Source organism: Sorex araneus, chromosome 8 (genome assembly GCF_027595985.1).
Source record: "Sorex araneus isolate mSorAra2 chromosome 8, mSorAra2.pri, whole genome shotgun sequence".
Lineage (NCBI taxonomy): Eukaryota > Metazoa > Chordata > Mammalia > Eulipotyphla > Soricidae > Sorex > Sorex araneus.
In genome coordinates this window covers 41,404,129-41,421,766 of record NC_073309.1, presented here as the reverse complement: position 1 = coordinate 41,421,766, position 17,638 = coordinate 41,404,129, and the positions used below count along the sequence as shown (strand labels likewise).

The 17,638-nt window shown below is 43.4% G+C and overlaps 1 protein-coding gene and 1 pseudogene across 3 annotated transcripts in view; one reads left to right on the top strand and one right to left on the bottom strand.

Annotated features, from left to right (window-relative positions):
- LOC101546936 (zinc finger protein 345) overlaps positions 1–17,638 on the top strand; it is a 103,014-nt gene that overhangs the window by 33,083 nt on the left and 52,293 nt on the right. For 2 of the 3 annotated variants that reach the window (XR_008631213.1, XM_055145122.1), the window contains exons 1-3: positions 6,935–7,038; positions 7,914–7,970; positions 17,062–17,134. The exons of the other annotated variant lie outside the window; for it this stretch is intronic. The gene's annotated coding sequence lies outside the window, so the exon portion shown is untranslated. Of the gene's footprint in view, positions 1–6,934; positions 7,039–7,913; positions 7,971–17,061; positions 17,135–17,638 lie in introns of those variants that run through there. 3 annotated transcript variants of the gene reach the window in all.
- On the bottom strand, positions 16,172–17,161 carry LOC101546679 (lysophospholipase-like protein 1; annotated as a pseudogene).

Genomic DNA, 17,638 nt, shown 5'->3' with positions numbered 1-17,638 from the left:
CTACCCACAGAACTATCTCTCCAGCCTCAGTTGTTACTATATCTTTGAAATGTATGTTAGTGAAATAAGTGAAATCAGCTTCAATGAATTGTTAGTTGATAAAACTCCTAACTAGATTAACTCAGAATTCCACAGTGCAGATTTTTGCCAAAGAAAATAGATGCCAATTTAGCCATATTTTTTCTTTCTTTTTTTGGTTTTTTTTTGGGGGGAGTCACACCTGGCGATGCACAGGGGTTCCTCCTGGTTCTGCACAAAATTTAGTGGGATGCCTGTGCCTGTTGAAATTGGTAACTAAGATTATATACATCTGTTTCCTTACATGTATGCCATGCTTTTCAACTTCTCTGAGTTACAAAGTTGGAACCAATTGAAATTGCCAGGTGCTGAGGAGTGAAGGGGCTTTACTGAATATTGAATGATGAACTGAGAACTTTTAAGAAGGTGGACCTGAGAGGGCTGATCAGCAGAGAGTGATAGTGTTACTGAATTGGAGATAATTATGACATCAGGTTGCTGCAGTAGAGTCCCAGTGGGGACTTGAGGACCATATATAGTGTCAGGGATCAAACCCCAATTCATCACATGCAAGGTAAGTGCCTAACCCAGTGTACTCTCTCTAGCCCCTTTGTTAGCATTTGGTTTAGACTTTTGTCTTTTTATTTTTTCAGGGCGTGGGGGCATACCTGGCTGTGCTCTGGGTTTACTCCTGGCTCTGTGCTCGGGAATCACTCCTGGTGGGGCTTGTGGGACTATATGAAGTGCTGGAAATCAAACCCAGCTTTGCCGAGTACAAGACAAGCTCCCTACCTGCTATACCATTGCTTCAGCCCATAGAGTTTTGTCTTTTGGAGGAACCATGTCTCGTGATGTTCAGGGGACATTAAGGAGTCCATGTGGTCCCAGGAATGGAACCCAAGGGCCTCCAGCATACAGCGTGTTCTCCGGACCCCAGAACCAGCAACAGCTGTTTTTTTTTCTTATATTATTGTGTTGCTGGACCCCAACATCAACCTTCACTCCAAGGTTCAGTTATTCACTGAAAGATCTCACAGCAAAACTTTACAAAGCAAAATCAACAGAGATATATGGATTGAAATTTAAAAAAAAAACCCACACCAAAAACAGGCATATTTAGGGCGGTTTGGGTGCTTGCTTTGCACCTGGCCAATCCAAGTTCCATCCTTGACTTGTCAAATGGTACCACAAGGAGTGATCTCTGAGTGCAGAGCCAGGAGTAATCCCTAAGCGCTGCCATGTGGAGACCAAAAACTAAACAAAGACATATTCTTCCAAAAGCCCATTTCCAGTAAAGTGACATAAGACATTAAATCTCTCCCTCACGATGAATTGTGACAACACATATAAAATAGTCTTATAAGAAGCCCATTAGAAAATCAGTGTCAACAGTTTTTATTGAGGATTGGTCTCATAAGCAGCCTTAGCACATATGAAATTTCAGACACCCCACATCCTCAAAAATAAGGGAAACAGGTGTTTAGTGAAAAATATATTATTTATAAATCATTTTTGAATGGTAAATCATGCCTATGATTTAGGATTGTGAGACTCTTCTTGAATATGTGAGTCCTATAAGCAAGCCAAGGCACATTCTGGCAAACAGGTCATTCCAACCAAGAGACGTCTGCAACATTAACTTTTTTTTTCCCTGATAGCTTCTATCCTAAACAAAATGGCAAGTTTTCAATAGCAAAATCACAAGACATGAAAAGGCAAGAAAAATCAAAACACTCCCCAGAAACAACAATCAAGAATTAGGCTCATATGGGGCTGGAGTGATAGCACAGCAGGTAGGGCGTTTGCCTTGCACGCGGCCAACGGCCAACGAGGGTTCGATTCCCAGCATCCCATATGGTCCCCTGAGCAGCGCCAGGGGTAATTCCTGAGTGCAGAGCCAGGAGTGACCCCTGTGCACCGGCGGGTGTGACCCAAAAAAAAGAAAAAAAAAAAGAATTAGGCTCATATGATCCAAACATCGGAACTAACACGGAACTTAAAGTATTGTTAAGTTGAAAGAAATTATATTGGGTTAAATGGTTGGCAGCCCACTCCTGGCTTTTGTAACCTCGCCTTGTTCAGCTTCTGTAACCATGCTTATGCCCCCGAACTGTATATAACAATGTACTATGCCTGGGTCCTGTCACATACATCCTGACATCTGCCTGTCGGTTGAGCTGGAATTCACGTACGTGCCTAAAAAATAGGGACCTGCTCACAGAAGGAGTTGCTGAGAACAAGGAGCCCAGATAGTGACTCCGGTCCCACGGCTCAGCAGATAGTGATTCCGGCCCAGTAGATAGTGACTCTGGCCCAGCAGATAGTGACTCCGGCCCAGCAGATAGAGATTCTGGCCCAGCTGATAGTGACTCCGGAGAAGCCCCAGATAGCGACTCTGGTCTCACGGCTCTACAGATAGTAACTCCTGACGAAGGGCAAGAAGAATGAAAGAATGTCTCCAGACACACGAATTCCGAGATAGTGGCTCCAGACGAAGCTACGTGACAAACGTGACTGGCCCAGAGGACTCAAGCCCTATAAAAAGGCTGCCCTAGCTAGCACAAACCGCTGCATCTACTAGAGGTGCAGCCCCAGCATGTTGGTTTGAATAAACTTTTGTCTTGCAAGACTGGCCCGTCTCTGCTTCTTACGGCTCCGGACCCAACAGTATGAATGGCTAGGATATTAAAAGCTATACTGCATGGGTTCTTAGGCAGGGATTTTATTCTCTGGGAGATATTTGGCACTATCAGAAGAAAATTTTGTAACTAAATGGAGAGGTACTCCTATCAAGTAATGTAAAGAGCCAGGTATGATGGTAAATAATCTAAAAAGCACAGAAAGGGAACTGGAGCCATTGTACAGCAGGTAGGGTCTTGCCTTGTACATGACTGGCCTGAGTTCCATCCCCAGCACCTCATATGGTCCCCTGAGCCCTGCTGGGAGTAATTCTTGAGCAGAGTCAGGAGTAGGCCCTGACTACTACTGGTGTGGTCCCCAAAATAAAAAAATTAAAAAGCACGGGACAAAGAATCACTTGATTCCACAACCAAGAATTATTGAATCCAAAATATGAATAATGCCACGGCTGAGTAATCATGAGTAATCATGGTGGCAGCATAGAGAAATAATAGAACAGAAGACAGTCCAGAAATAAACTCATGAATATAACTATTAATAATAGTATAAAACACTGTAGTGAAGAAAGGATGGTTTTTGCAGCTAATAATGTTGGAACAGATGAAATCCTGAGATTTTATCCACAATGATGAGTAGTTCTATTCTATTAATATTTTCACAGCCGGGGCTTGTGATTTCACAAATGGAAAATCACCTACAGAAATTGTCTCAGGGAAGTGGTTGATAATACCTGATTATCTCCGTGGACCTTGACAGTACATTTTCTGTCATTGGATGATTAATTTAAAAGCAATTATGAAATAAAATTGCTTTATTTTAATTGGCAGAAAGGGACGTTGGGAGGAATGCAAAGATTTCTAAGTTTGTTCTTTCAGAAAGTGATGGAAGTTGCTCAAATGTAACAGTGGAAAGTAAATCATAATGGGAAAGGCAGGTGCAAATGTAATTAATCCTGAATCTTTAGTGATGGAAAAATAGACAACAATGTAATAAAGAAAACCAAAGAATGAAACAGGAGTTTTTGTTTGTTTGTTTGTTTTGCTTTTTGGGTCACACCTGGCGATGTACAGGGGTTCCTCCTGGCTCTGCACTCAGGAATTACCCCTGGTGGTACTCAGGGGACCATATGGGATGCTGGGAATCGAACCCGGGTCGGCCGCATGCAAGGCAAAAGCCCTACCTGCTGTGCTATTGCTCCAGCCCTGAAACAGGAGTTTTAAAAAGCTTAAAATATGAGAGATTGACTGTACATGTGTTGGCTTGGGAAATGAAAATAGCCTGGCCGACCTGGGTTTATTTAAATAAAAGAGCAGGTAAAGTAGTTATGATTACTGAAATATTCATGTCAACTAAAACTGTGAAAGAATAAGGTCTATAAGGAAATCCTGAAAAAAATTTCAGTGTTAACTCTGTCAATGAACATTTGTCTTCCCTGTCCCAGACATATTTCCCTTATTATCAGCCATTCACTTGGACAGAACCTTCTTTAGGTTTATTTTATTCATCACTCATGCTCACTCATACCAACTAGATAGCCTACTTATGAGAAAATGACATAGACTTGAATTAACGCAAGTACAATCTCAAAGCTGAGGCAGGCTGAGCTTTCAAGGAAATTAGTAGATAAAGAGGAACAAAATAGGTAACCTTTTTTGCCTTAAAGGTTGAGTACATATAATCATGCAGTACAGGGTTTGAGAATATCTAAAGCCTGCATCTCAGAGCTGGATTCTTAATATTGCATAAATGGAAAAATAACTGCACTTTATCTTCAGAAGTTGGAGAAACTATAGAAAAGTGGTCCATACCTAATATGTCTTACTGCATTAGTTCTCCAATATCATAACCCACTAAAACTTCTTGGGAATATCTTTTGGTTGTGGTTGATGGCCCTAGTCAAACTGACTAATTGATAAATAACTCTGAATGTTTATTGCAATGACATCTTCCAAGGAATAAAGAAAAAAATAAAGAAGGAAAGTTGTGGACATAACCAAAATAGAACAAAATATATTTTAAAAGTCATACTGATTTTGGGGCTGGAGAGATAGCACAGCGGGTAGGGCGTTTGCCTTGCATGCGGCCGATCCAGGTTCGATTTCCAGCACCCCACATGGTCCCCTGAGCACTGCCAGGGGTAATTCCTGAGTGCAGAGCTAGGAGTGACCCCTGTGCATCTCCAGGTGTGACCCAAAAAAGCAAATAAATAAATAAATAAAAGTCATACTGATTTTATGTTCTCTTTCAGATTTATATTTTAAATTGCTGGTAGGTAATTTGGATGGTTCTTCCAAGAGCTGCAGATATCTTGAGGTTCCTCAAATTATGTGGGTGGTTTGGGTGTTTCTCCAGCGATGCAGGTATCTTAGGTACCCTAGTGATGTTGGTGGGAGATGTAGGAATAGGAGGAAGGAAGTACTAGCCTCCAGAGAATGTTACAGCCTTTCTGCTTGACCCACTTCAGTCTCCCAGGGAAAGTTGAGGTAGGGTCCCAGGTCCCTAGTTTACCTTTCCAGAAAAGAAGTTCAGGAAGAGATGAATCCATAAGTAAAACAGTTTTATTTATCAATTATGAGGAGAGAGAGAGAGAGAGAGAGAGAGAGAGAGAGAGAGAGAGAGAGAGAGAGAGAAACGTGTTCAAGAGAGAACACAGACTTACCAAAGTAGAAAGTGCTGTGAGTACACATTGCAGGTTGAGATGCAAGCAAATCCCAGAATGAGGATGCACCTGGTTTGCCTTTGAAAAGTTGGTTTCACAGTTTTTATTTTTCCAAACCACCAGGCCTTAAGTTTTCTGTGCAGTAGAAGTCTATTGCTAGGTTGTTGTCAGGGAAGGAGCACTGAATTTTTGAGGTTTTTTTTCATGTTCTTATCACAGCCTTTTGTTTCTGCTGGAGTATTTCCACTTCAGAGGGAGTCCAGCCAGTTAGTTGCTATAGTCCTAGTTTCTGTGTTCCCCAAAGCAGTTTGTTTTTCAAGGTCTGGCGGCTACTTTAGAGTTGGTGACAGTAATTTCTTTAATTCACATTACTTCCCAAGAACTGGGCTTCAGCCCTCCCCTCCTTACCGTCCCCACAATCTGCCCTTGTGCTTCAAAATTAAGTTACTTATATGAGTTTTGGCACCCGCCAGCCCCTCCCCCAGCCCATCCTCCTTGAATTGGATGCGTTAGAGAAACTTAAACTTTCCTCAATTTGAAAAGTAAATGAGGTATTGAGATTTTTAGATTCTTCCAGTCAGAGCCACCCATTAGCGACTCTCATTCAGTTGATCACTGAACTCATACCTATACAGCTAGATCCACATACAAACCTACCCGCATCCTGCACATACAGTGCCTTCACCTACATATGTCCACGTATCATACCTTTAACATAGTCACCCTAATACTTAATCCCATTCCTGTCTCACACACATCAATCTGACCTGCACAAAGTTTATTTTATTGTTTCACTAAACTTCCCGGCAATCCCCAAACCCAAAGGGTCTGTTTTGCACATTCCGGCCCCAGCTTTCCCACTTGTAGAGGCGCAAGCTTTTTGCGACTGCGGATTTCTCTCCTTCAGACTTACTGGCAAATTTGGCCAAACTTTCAGGACTCGCTTTTGGCCCCGTCCTTCCCGCTCTCAGACGCGATTCACAGAAGGCAACTTCTGAAGCATCTACAAAGCGAAATCAGAGTGGCTACTGGCGAATTTCAGTGACCAACCCCTCGGTTTGCCAGAGCAGGGTCCCTCCGCGCCTGGAGAAGTCTGGAACTACATTTCCCAGAGGGCCGCGGGGCCCCAGTCTGTTGAAGAGTGCAGGATACCTAAGAAAACTTTGGACAAGGCTGTCTCCGAGAAAAATTGCAACGGACAAGTTAAACAGATAGACAATTAAACCTTTTTTTTTTCCAACTGCAGAAGCCCAGAGACTCGGCCTGGAATATAACAGTAGCGGGGATTTATAGCTTGAGGGAGTCAAATGGATGAGTTACTAAGCGAAATTTGATTCCGTACCAAGTGAGGGGATTCTTGCTGAAGTAAGATCCGCAAGTGAAGGACGACGCTTAGTCAAGACAAGGGTTCAAAGAAGCTTGACAAAAAGTTTGGTCCACGCCTCCGGTGCGCGGCTCGGCTGTAAGATACCGGTTTGGGGGCGCGCGGGGGCTTCGGTGCCGCGGCACTCTCAGGACCCCGCGAGTGCCTGGTGGCGGCTGTCCGAACTACACCTCCCAGAGGCCTCTCGGCCCTCGGCCCCTCCCGCGAGAACCTCCTAAAGTGGGCGTGGTCAGCTCGCTGGCTCGGACAAACGGCCTCAGAGTCCAGCGGGAAAAAGCTGGGTTCGTCTGGTCAGGACCTGAGCGCAGCCCGGCTAAGAAGATCCGAGCAGGTCTAGGTGAGGCGTGTGGGGCCGGGTGTCCCAGTTTGGGGGCCGAAGGGGGTGGTCCCTGAGATCTGGCTGGCACGGGGATCTGTAGGGGAGTCGGTTGAGAGCGTGAGAGGGTGAGGCGTCGGGGACTGATTGTGACGGCATCTTGGCGTGATGGAACACGGAGCCCTGGCGGAGGGTGAGGAGGGGGTGGCGGCGCGTCGTGCTCGGGATCCGGCTTTAATTGTGCGACTTGGAGCCCGGGATGCCCTGACCTGAGTCATTGTAACTGTGTCCTCTCGGTGTGTATGTGTGTGTGTGTGGGGGGGGTGGTTTCCGACGTCTGTTTGTGATCAGTGGCAGTGGAATGCCGTAGCTGAAAGGTTCTGTCTTGCTTCTCAGTCGGGTATGTGTTATTTTGTGATGGGGGTGTTGGGTACCTGTGAATTTGTTGTTGGTCTTACATCTCCATCACCTGTGGCACTGGGACCGCCGGGGCTTTGGGCGCGGAGGACGGCGTCGGTACCTGTCAGTCTCGGGGCTGTGTGTGATCCCTTGGCCGCAGGCAGCACTAGTTCCTTTTCGGCTTTGTGCACCTGCGTCTCGTGGGTGTGCGTGTGCCCGTCCGTTTGTGCAGGTGCGGGGCACCTTTGTGTATCTCTTTGTCACCCCAGGCTGTGTGCTCGCGTGAGAATCCGAGCTCAGGAACCAGATTCTGCCCCAAACTGCGTGGACCCTGCTTCCCTCTGTGATGTTGGGAGGGAGCGGGACGTCCTGAGCTTGTCTCTCCCGCATCTGTAGCTGGTGGGGATCAGTAAGTGGGCATCGCTAGGTCTGTAGATGTAAGTTGGCCAGGGCTCTCAGAGAGCCTGGCGTTTCCTGACTCCTTTCTCCTTTCCCAGGTGCCCAGAGGAGTGGAATAAGGAATGGCTAGTGACAATCCACAAGACATCTGCAAGGTAGCTTGACCTTTCCCTTTATTTCTTGAATTATCTGTTTCCCCACCACCACCCCACTCAGGACCCAATGGGCTTTCTCTTGAAAATTCTCGATGACCTGATCTTTAAAAGTTCTTCCTTGAGAAAATACGGTTAGTTCCAGGCCAGAAGCCTCACACACTCACCTGATTTCTTACCAGCTTGTAAAACTGGTTGAATATTTCTTTCACAGTTTTATAAAACAGCAGTATTCTTTTGTAATTTGAAAGTGAAAACAGGATTATTTTAAATTAAAGTGTAAGAGTACCCAGTGAAGAAAATGTGATTTCTCAGTCAAAACCAATGCTAGTGAGGCTGGAGAAACAGTGGGGAAGGTGCTTGCCTTACGTGTAACCCATCCAGGTTTGATCTCTGGTATTCCATATATTCCTGAGCACTGCCAGGAGTAATTCCTGAGTACATAGCCAGGAGTAACCCCTGAGCATCACTGGGTGAGGCCCCAAGCCCAAACCAAAACAATGCTAGTGTTGGAGTGATAGCTCAGTGGGATGAGGGCATACTTTGCATGGGAAAAACCTGGATCTGCTCCATAGCACTACTTGGCCTTCTGAGCACTGCAGAGAGAGACTTCTGAGTAGTGAACTAGGAATAACCCCTTGAGTATCACTAAGTGTGATCCCAAAAGTAAAAATAAGTGAATATTAAACCAATTCAACATTAGCCATTAATCTGTTCTTGCTTGAATCCACTTTTTTTTTTCTTTTGGCTTTTTGGGTATTTCATATGGTCCCAGGAACACAGCATTCTACTAGAACATTCTACTCTAACAAGGGTAAGCCATGTGCAAGGCAAATTACCCTACCTGCTGTACTGTTGGTCCTTATTTTGGCAAATTTTAGCTGGATTCTTTCTCTAATTGATATGTATGTATATTTATATTTTTGTGAGTTTTTTTGTTTGTGTTTTGTTCTGGGCCATACCCAGAGATGTTCAGTAGGTTACTCTTGGCTCTGCACTCAGGAATTACCCCTGGTGGTGTTTGGATACCCACAAGGCAAAGACCCTATCCTTTGTACTATGGCTCTAGCCCCTCTGTGTATTTGTTGTCTGTAGTATGTGTGACAGGTTTTCTTCTTTTCTCCTTCATTTTTCACCCTGTAAGTTTCTGTTAATAAACTTCTCTGAACTTTTCCCCATTAATTAGTATTTGTTTAAGACATTTCTAGAATCAGAGTGATAGTACAGCAGGTCGGGTGTTTGTCTTGTATGAGGCCCACCTGAGTTAGATCCCCTTGCATCTCATATGGTCCCCTGAGCACTGTCAGGAGTAATTCCTGATTGCAGAGCCAGGAGTAGCCCCTAAGCATTCCCAAAAAACAAACAAAATTCTGCTACCCTAGAATAGTGAAGATTTTCTTGTGTTGTCTTCTCTGGGTTTTGGCTTTAACATTTAGGTTATTATGATACTTGAAATTTATTTCTGTAGAACCAGAATTCAATTAGGTTTTATTTGCCCATGTGCATATTCAGTTGTTTCCAGTGTCTTAATGAAAAGTTTCTTTTGTACACCAATCTACAGTGCTAATTTAGTAAGATATCAAGTGATTGTGTATGTTCACTCCACATACCTGACTGTGTATGTTTCTATATTCTCTTGCATTGTTCTGGGTGTTTGTAGAATCATGCTATCTTAGTTACTATAACTTTAGAATATTGGCAGCAAATCTTTTTACCTTTTTGTTTTTCTGTTTTTTTGGGTCACACCCAGTGATGCCCAGAGGTTTCTCCTTGCTCTGTACTCAGGAATTACTCCTGGCGGTGTGTGCGGGAGAACATATGGGATGCCAGAGATTGAACCCGGGTCGACCTTGTGCAAGGCAAAAGCCCTACCCACTGTGCTATTGCTCTGGCCCCTCTTCTTACCTTCTTGTTCCTCAGGAGTATGTAGGCTATTTGTGTTCTTTTGATTTTTCCATATACATTTTTTTTTTAATTTTTATTGAATCACCATGTGGAGGGTTACATAGTTCTCAGGATTATGTCGGTTATACAGTTCTCAAACACCCTTCACTTCACCAGTGCCCATCTTCCATCACCAACCCCCCCAGTATACCTGCCGCCCCCTCCCACCTCCCCAGTCCCAACCCTTGCACATGATATGTTTCACTTCGTTTACGCCTTATTTCGATTACATTCCATGTTTCAACACACAACTCACTACCGTTGTTGGGGTTTCCCCCCAAAAAGAAAAGCAGTCCTATTGCCAAGGAGGCATTTGATAGTTCTCCATTGCTAAGAATATAGAGATATTAAGTCCCGCTGTTTGTTACATAGTTTTTCTTTTTCCCCCTTGCTCCGCGCCACCGAGTTCACGCCTGTTTTAGTAATCGCCACGCTGCCTGACAAGGGAAAAAAAAACCGAAAAGGATGGTTATTTCCCGTCATCAGCAGGCGTGGGGCTCTGGCTTAGTTGATAGACTTGTAGAGTATCTGCAAGCAGTCTCTGGAACCGAAGGTCTTGCGCTGGTATCGGCTCCGGCTCGAGATTCCACCAGCGTCCCGCTGTTCCTTGTACATAATTTTTCCCCTTATATCCCATTCCCACGCCACCAGGTCTGTTTGCTTAATGGACATCACACTGTAGTTGATGACACACCGCGTTTCTTCCCGAGAAAGAAGAAAATTTCTTCTCAGCCGGCGTGGGGATATAGCTTAGTTCAGTCTAGTGAGATGGCTACCACTTTGATTGCCTTCAATATTTCAGCAACAGACTTACTATTAGGATCTCCCACAAAAGTCCGCCCCATTAGAAAGGAACCATTACATATTGCTCATACTAAGATGACATTAAGTCGCGCGGCCACGGCAGCGGCCGCGCGGTTTTGGGTTTCTGTATAAAGTCCAGGGAAAGTACAACCAGAAATAACATCACTACAAACTTTTACCCTTTTATGGTGCTCATAAGATGGAGAAACCTAGAGAGAGGCTCGGCGTCTCCATTTTGCGCTCAGGAAAACCGCGGCCCCTGCGCTGTGCTCAGGAGGGAGGAGTTGAGAGAGAGACAGGTTAAAAGAATTGGGGGATGCCCGGGTCCCACAGCTTCAGCACGCCGTGGGGTCTCTGGTCCCATGCCGGAATTAGTTCAGTGGGCTGCTTGGAGTCCGAGGGCGCTCCCTCGGGCCCCTCCATCATGCTCCTTCCACAGCCGGGTCCAAAAGCCCATATACATTTTTTGTTGTTTTTTTCTCAGAGCTTGCTTATTCCTGGCTGTGCACTTAAGGATCCTGGAAAGGGTCGAGAGACCATATGCATTATACTAAATGTCCAGTGCATTATACTAAAATCATGTCAGTTTTAGTATATGAAAGGCTTGTTGGTGGATTCCAAGGATTCTGCAACCTCTATACTATCTCTCTTTTCCTATTTTGTATTTTGAGACATCCAGATGTGTTCAAAGCATCTAATAAAGTATATTATATACATATCTAAGGTATATATTAAAAACAAATGATAGGAAAGGACTAAGAAGAAAGCTCAAATAGTGAGCATGTGTGAAAGCCCAGGGGTGAGCATGTATAAGGCTCAGATTTTGATTCTCTGGTGTCCCCTGTGGTTTTGCCACAGTGCTCAGGACTATTCCTGATTCAGCACTCTGGATTTGCTCCTAGAGGTATTCCAGGAATCATGCAGTGCTGGTGATCAAATCCAGGCTTCCAGTATGCAACCCATGTGCTTACCCCTTGAACTATCACTCTGTCCATAGGTTGTTATTTATTTATTTCTCTATTTATATTTTTTTCTTTGCTGTGTGGGCTACACCCAGCAGTGCTCAGGGCTTATTCCTGACTCTGTGCCCAGGAATCACTCCTTGTGGGCTCAGGGACCCTATGGGGTGCCAGATAGCAAACCCAGGCTGGCCTTGAGCAAGGCAAACTATCTACCCACTGTACTATCACTCAGACTCCTAAACTATATAGAATCTCTCTCTCTCTCCCCCCTTCCATATATATATATATACATATATACACACACACACATATACACATATATATGTATGTATATATATATACCTTTTTTTTTTTGCCGTATTCGTCTGTAGTCAAGGCTGATCCTTGGCTCTATGCTCAGGTATCACAGTGAGACCATATGGGGCACTGGGGATAGAATTAAGGTTGGCTGCATGCAAGACAGGTGTTCAGAGACCACCAGAACTAGATTCAACATTGTGGGGCATTGTGCAGTACCACTTAACCTTTTTCTCTGATTTTGGATTTGTTTGTATTCACTTCTTCAGTGTGGTTTTGCTAGTCATTTGAAATACATATGGGTTCATTTATTCCTGCTGGTATTTTCTTGAATTTTTTTTTACAATTCCTTTATCTTTGTTGACTTGATGATATAGGCATGTCAAAAAATTACATAGTTTGAAAAATAACTTTAAGTGAAAGGTACAACAGAAGAATAGTGCTGCTCAAATAGCCTTGATATGGTGACATTCAGGCTGTGAATTGTGACTACTTCGTGAATATGTTTCATCCTAATCCTGAAAATTATAGACAGACTCACTACTTGTATATTAGAGCCTTAATTTATTTGGTGGGGGGGTGCGGATGATGGCTATACCTAGTGATGCTCAGGGTTTATTCCTGGCTCTATGCTACAAAATTATTCCTTGTGGTACTTGGTGGACCATATGGGATGCAGGGGATCGAACCTGGGTTGGTCCTGTGCAAGACAAATGTCCTACCTACTGGACCCTTGCTCCTGTGTAGCTAGATCCTGTAGACTGATGCTTTATGTTACAGTGAAGCTGGTGGGCTAGCCAGTCTGACTGGCATCTTTATGTGAAGAGGAAATTTGAACATAGAACTAGACAACAGGGATATACATGCAGAGAGCAAACCCCTATGCGGATACAGCAAGAAAGTGAGTATCTGTAGGCCACGCAGAGAAATCTCAGAATAAACTGAGCCTTCTGGCAGCACCTATATTTTGGACTTCTAACCTTTTAAAATTTTTCTGTTATTTATACAACCCATTCTATGCTATTTTGCTGTGATACTTCTAGGCCAGTAATAGTGAGTAAATGATTTCTTTCTAGCTTATACTATCTACCTGTCCCCTTGAAACATGCTAAGAAACTGAATAGTCTGGATGGGTCTTGAGCATGAGCAAGTCAAGATACTCTTGGTGATGTAATTCTTGGGTTTTAGTCAGGGAAAGCTAGTCTCATGGATAACGATTTGCAAGTTTCTTTCATTGACGAGAGTACTAGGAAATTTTTTGTTTCATCTGAGTCCAACCAGAAGCCGAGTTTCTTATTTTAAAGATCTTTCCCCCCACTAAGAATTAATGTCCCCCCTCTCTTTCTATTTCATTTTGTTTTGGGGTCACACCCAGCCATAATCGGGGCTTGCTCCTAGCAGTGCTCAAGGGACCATATAGGGTGCCAGAAATTGAACCTGGGTCAACTGCTTGCAAAGCAAGTGCCCTACCCACTGTACTCTCTCCAGTCCCTCAGTACTCTTAATTTTTACATCAAAACTACACTTACATTGAATTAAACTGTTAGCAACTTGCAAAATTGGGCAGATGGGGGTTTGGTTTTCATTAATATCAGCCCTTTGATTTCAAGGAAAGGGAAATTCTTTTAGGATTTTATGGAAGCTCTCTGGTTCTTCAAGCCTATGACTTGAAGTGAAATTAACAGACCTGCTGTCTGAATTTTTCTTTTCTGTATGCTCAAATGGACCCACTTGAATATCACTTACAACTCACTGTAGTTGTTGTAAGACATTGTAACTGTCAAGTTGGTCAGATGCAACAACTTATGGGCTCCCAGGCAGAGCTGGGAGGTTTAAGGCACAATGGGTTTGTATTGCTTCACAGTCAACCCCATCTTTACTTATTGTAATGTTACTACATGCCATGGATTTTTAACATTCCAAGTAACACTGACAACAGCATTTGCACTATAGTTAAGCTCAAAGGGATAGTAAGTATTTGAAAAAGATTCTAACAGCAGTTTAACAATAAGGGATGGCTTAAAGCAAGAATAAAGGCAAAGCCAAAATAATCCCCAAATCTGTCTCTACAGGCTGGTCTCCTGGGGCTTCTGCAAGCACGAATTTTGTTGCAGTTAAATAAAAGACAAAGAGCACGTAATGATTGGGACTGGGAAAATTCAGTATGAAAGATTAAATACAGAAGGACTGATGTACTGAAAGATTGGCTGTTAAGTGAAGTGAAGTGTTGGGAACTAGTACAATGGTTGGGCCAAGTGAGTGTGTTTGATTCCCAGAACTACATGGTCTCCCAAGCATCTGAGTGCAGCCTGAAGCATAGCCGGTGTAGCCCTGGTAACCTTGGCACTGCAGGACTCCAGCCACACAGCTAACATCCTAAAACATTAAAAATAGCAGAAATGCAATAGTATTTCTAAAGACTGAGATAGAAACATGCACGGAGGAGGTGCTCCCAGGGCTGGGATTCAGGGTTGTACACAGCTTTCTGATGAAAGGGATAGCTGTTAGGGTTGGAAGTAAGACAAGGCATGTCCCAAAAAAAGAGCCTCTGTCCCCTTTTATAGCCTAGGTGCCTTGTTCTTTGTTTTGTTTTGGTTTGGAGTTACATCCTGTGGTGTTTAGTACTTAACTCCTGCTCTCTGTTCACTAATCACTGCTGGCACGACACAGAGAGCCATATTTGGTGCCGGAAATTATAAACCAGGGGTCAGCTACATGATAGGCAAGTGCCTTAATCTCTGTACTATCTCTCTGGCCCTATAATTGCCTCATTCTTTTTTTCTTTTTTTTTTCTTTGTGGCCACACTTGGCAATGCTCAGGGCTTACTCCTGGCCCTGCTCAGGGATCACTCCTCGTGGGGTTTGGAGGACCGTTTGGAGTCCTAGGAATTGAACCTGGGTCAGTGAAGTGCAAGACAAGCTCCATACCTACTGCACTATATCTCCAGCCCAGTGGCCTCATTCTTAAGTAGCCACTCATGCTCAAAATCACATAAGGAGAGAATGAATGAAATTTTATTTTCAAGGTTCTTCACTTCTTGCCTTTCATGTGGCTTACTTGACTCTACCCCCAGTACCACAGATGGACCTCCTGAACCACTAGGAGTGAGCAGAGATCCCTGAACACAGAGCCAGGCATAATAACTGAGCACTGCCAGGTGTGGCATAAAAAAACAAATAACATCTTGATGTAGTCTTAAACATGGGAGAATTATTTTATGAGACACTAGGGAATTACCTTGTCAAGGCCCTCAAAATCTTGTCATGTGTCAATCTGAGAAATTTATATATTCCCAGAATTCTTTTAGTAAGAATTTATATATTTTCATTTATCTGTAGGTATTAAGAGCAGTTTTTTAAAAGTCCATTCAAATAGACATTTCTGTGCACTTTATATTGATGCTATTTTTAGTGAATCTTTTATAATTTTGTAGTTGACATGTAGAGATACCTTTGACTTTTGTTTTTTGATTTATTTTTGAGAATTTTGTGAAGTCTCATATAAAAACTAACAATTTGTTAAATTACTGGGATTTTCTTGTAAGCAATCAGAAGATCTGCAGCCATCAATTTTATTACTTGTTTTCCAGGAACTCTATATTTCACTTGCTACCTTTACAAAAAAATTTTTTTTTTAATTTTGGGTGATACCCTGTGATGCTTATGGCTTACTCCTGGCTCTGCAAAATCAGGGATCTTTCCTGATGGTGCTCCAGGGACATAAGTGGTGCCAGGAATTGAATCCCCATTGGCTGCGTGCAAGGCTAGCACCCTACCCGCTGTACTCTCTCTGCAACCCCTACAGACCTTTTTTACCTTTTTTCTTTTTTGGGTTACACCTGGTGATGCTCAGGGGTTACTCTTGGTTCTGCACTCAAAAATTACTCCAGGTGGTGCTTGAGGGGGACCATATGGGATGCCGGGGATTAATCCCTGGTCAGCTGTGTGCAAGGCTTTCTAATGAGCAACCTTTGATGGTCTGATTTATGAGTTTTCCCCTTAAATTTTTTTGTCACTGTCTGTCACTGTCACTGTCATCCAGTTGCTCATCGATTTGCTTGAGTGGGCCTGAAAGCTATCAAGAGTATCTCATCCACACAGCAGATCCTGGCAAGCTACCCGTGGCATATTTGATATGCCAAAAACAGTAACAATAAATCTTATTTTTTTTCTGTCCAAAAATTTTTATTATTACTGTCAAGTTATAATCTGTGATCTGGCAGTAAAGATCACTTTGCACAAAGATATTTCATGTATATCAATCATTCTGATTTGTTCTTGGGTTTCTACTTCTCCTGGTAGCTTCATAAGAATCCAGGACTTCAGTTTTTCTATTTTAGCTCTGTTCAGCTCAGGGTAAACCCCTGGGAAACTATGAAACTTGGTGCTCACCCCCAGAGATTTTAATGTTGAGTTTGTCCCTTCTCCTCATGAATGAAGTACTCGCTTATTTTCAAGACTATGGAGCTGGATTAATTCAAGAAGGGAATAAGAATAATTCAATAATCCAATAATTCTGTCTTTTGAAAGTACTGGTAAGAAGCATGTGCTTTTTTCAAAAAAATCTAGAAAGAGCAAAGACTCCTGTCACATCTTGATGGTTTCCATGCTAGATGCATTTCTATACACTCTCCCATTGAAAATCACCCTACTAATATCCTGCTTTAATTTTTTTTTTCCTTTTTGGGTCACACCGGGCAATGCACAGAGGTTACTCCTGGCTCTGCACTCAGGAATCACCCCTGGTGCTGCTCAGGAGACCATATGGGATGCTGGGAATTGAAGCCAGGTCGGCCGTGTGCAAGGCAAACGCCCTACCCGCTGTGCTATTGCTCCAGCCCCTATCCTGCTCTTCTTGATGCCACTTTTTAATTCCTCATCAATCAAATCTGTAAGCACCTGGCACAGTCCATCAATGGACTCAAGGTGCTTGGGACAGTGGGTAGATATTTTCAACCTGTCAAATCATACATTGGAGATCCCTCTGTTCATAGGTGTGTAAAGTCTGGGAGGTGCTGTTGAATAAATAATTTTGATGTGTTGGAATGTTAAAACCTGTTTGATCTGTCTTCTCATTCCTTGTCCAGAATCACTTGAGTCATGCAGGAAGATGAGTGAGGCGCTGTGTCTGCCAACCAGGAGCATCCTGCAGCGCTGCAGGTGCGTGGAAGCTGACACAGCCACCATAGCTGCCATTGGTTCCCTATGTCCCCTTTCCCCCAATTTTTATATTGATGTTCATTAGTTGGAAATTTCTCTCCTATTAGCCTAAAATTATCTCTCATATAGCCGTTTTCCTCTTTGGTGTCATGGCTATACTAGTTTAATCAGATAAAGTAAAAAAGATTTTATTTTTCTTTATTATTGTTTATTTTTGTTTGTTTTGGGGTCAGACCCAGTGGTGCTTAGAACCTAATTCTGGTTCTGTGCTCAGGGCACGCATGGCAGGCTTAGAGACCATAATAGGTGTTGAAGATTGAACCTGGGTTGGCTGTGTGCCAGGCAGATGCCCTACCCACTGTAGTATCACTCCTGCCCCAGACTCTGCTTTTCAAACCGGGAAGTTTTAGGATTGGGCAGATAGCTTTAAGAGCCAGTGTGTGTGCACCTGAACAGGGGGAAAGCACCTCCCCAAGCTCTGCATCAGTAGTAGTTCTCGAACAT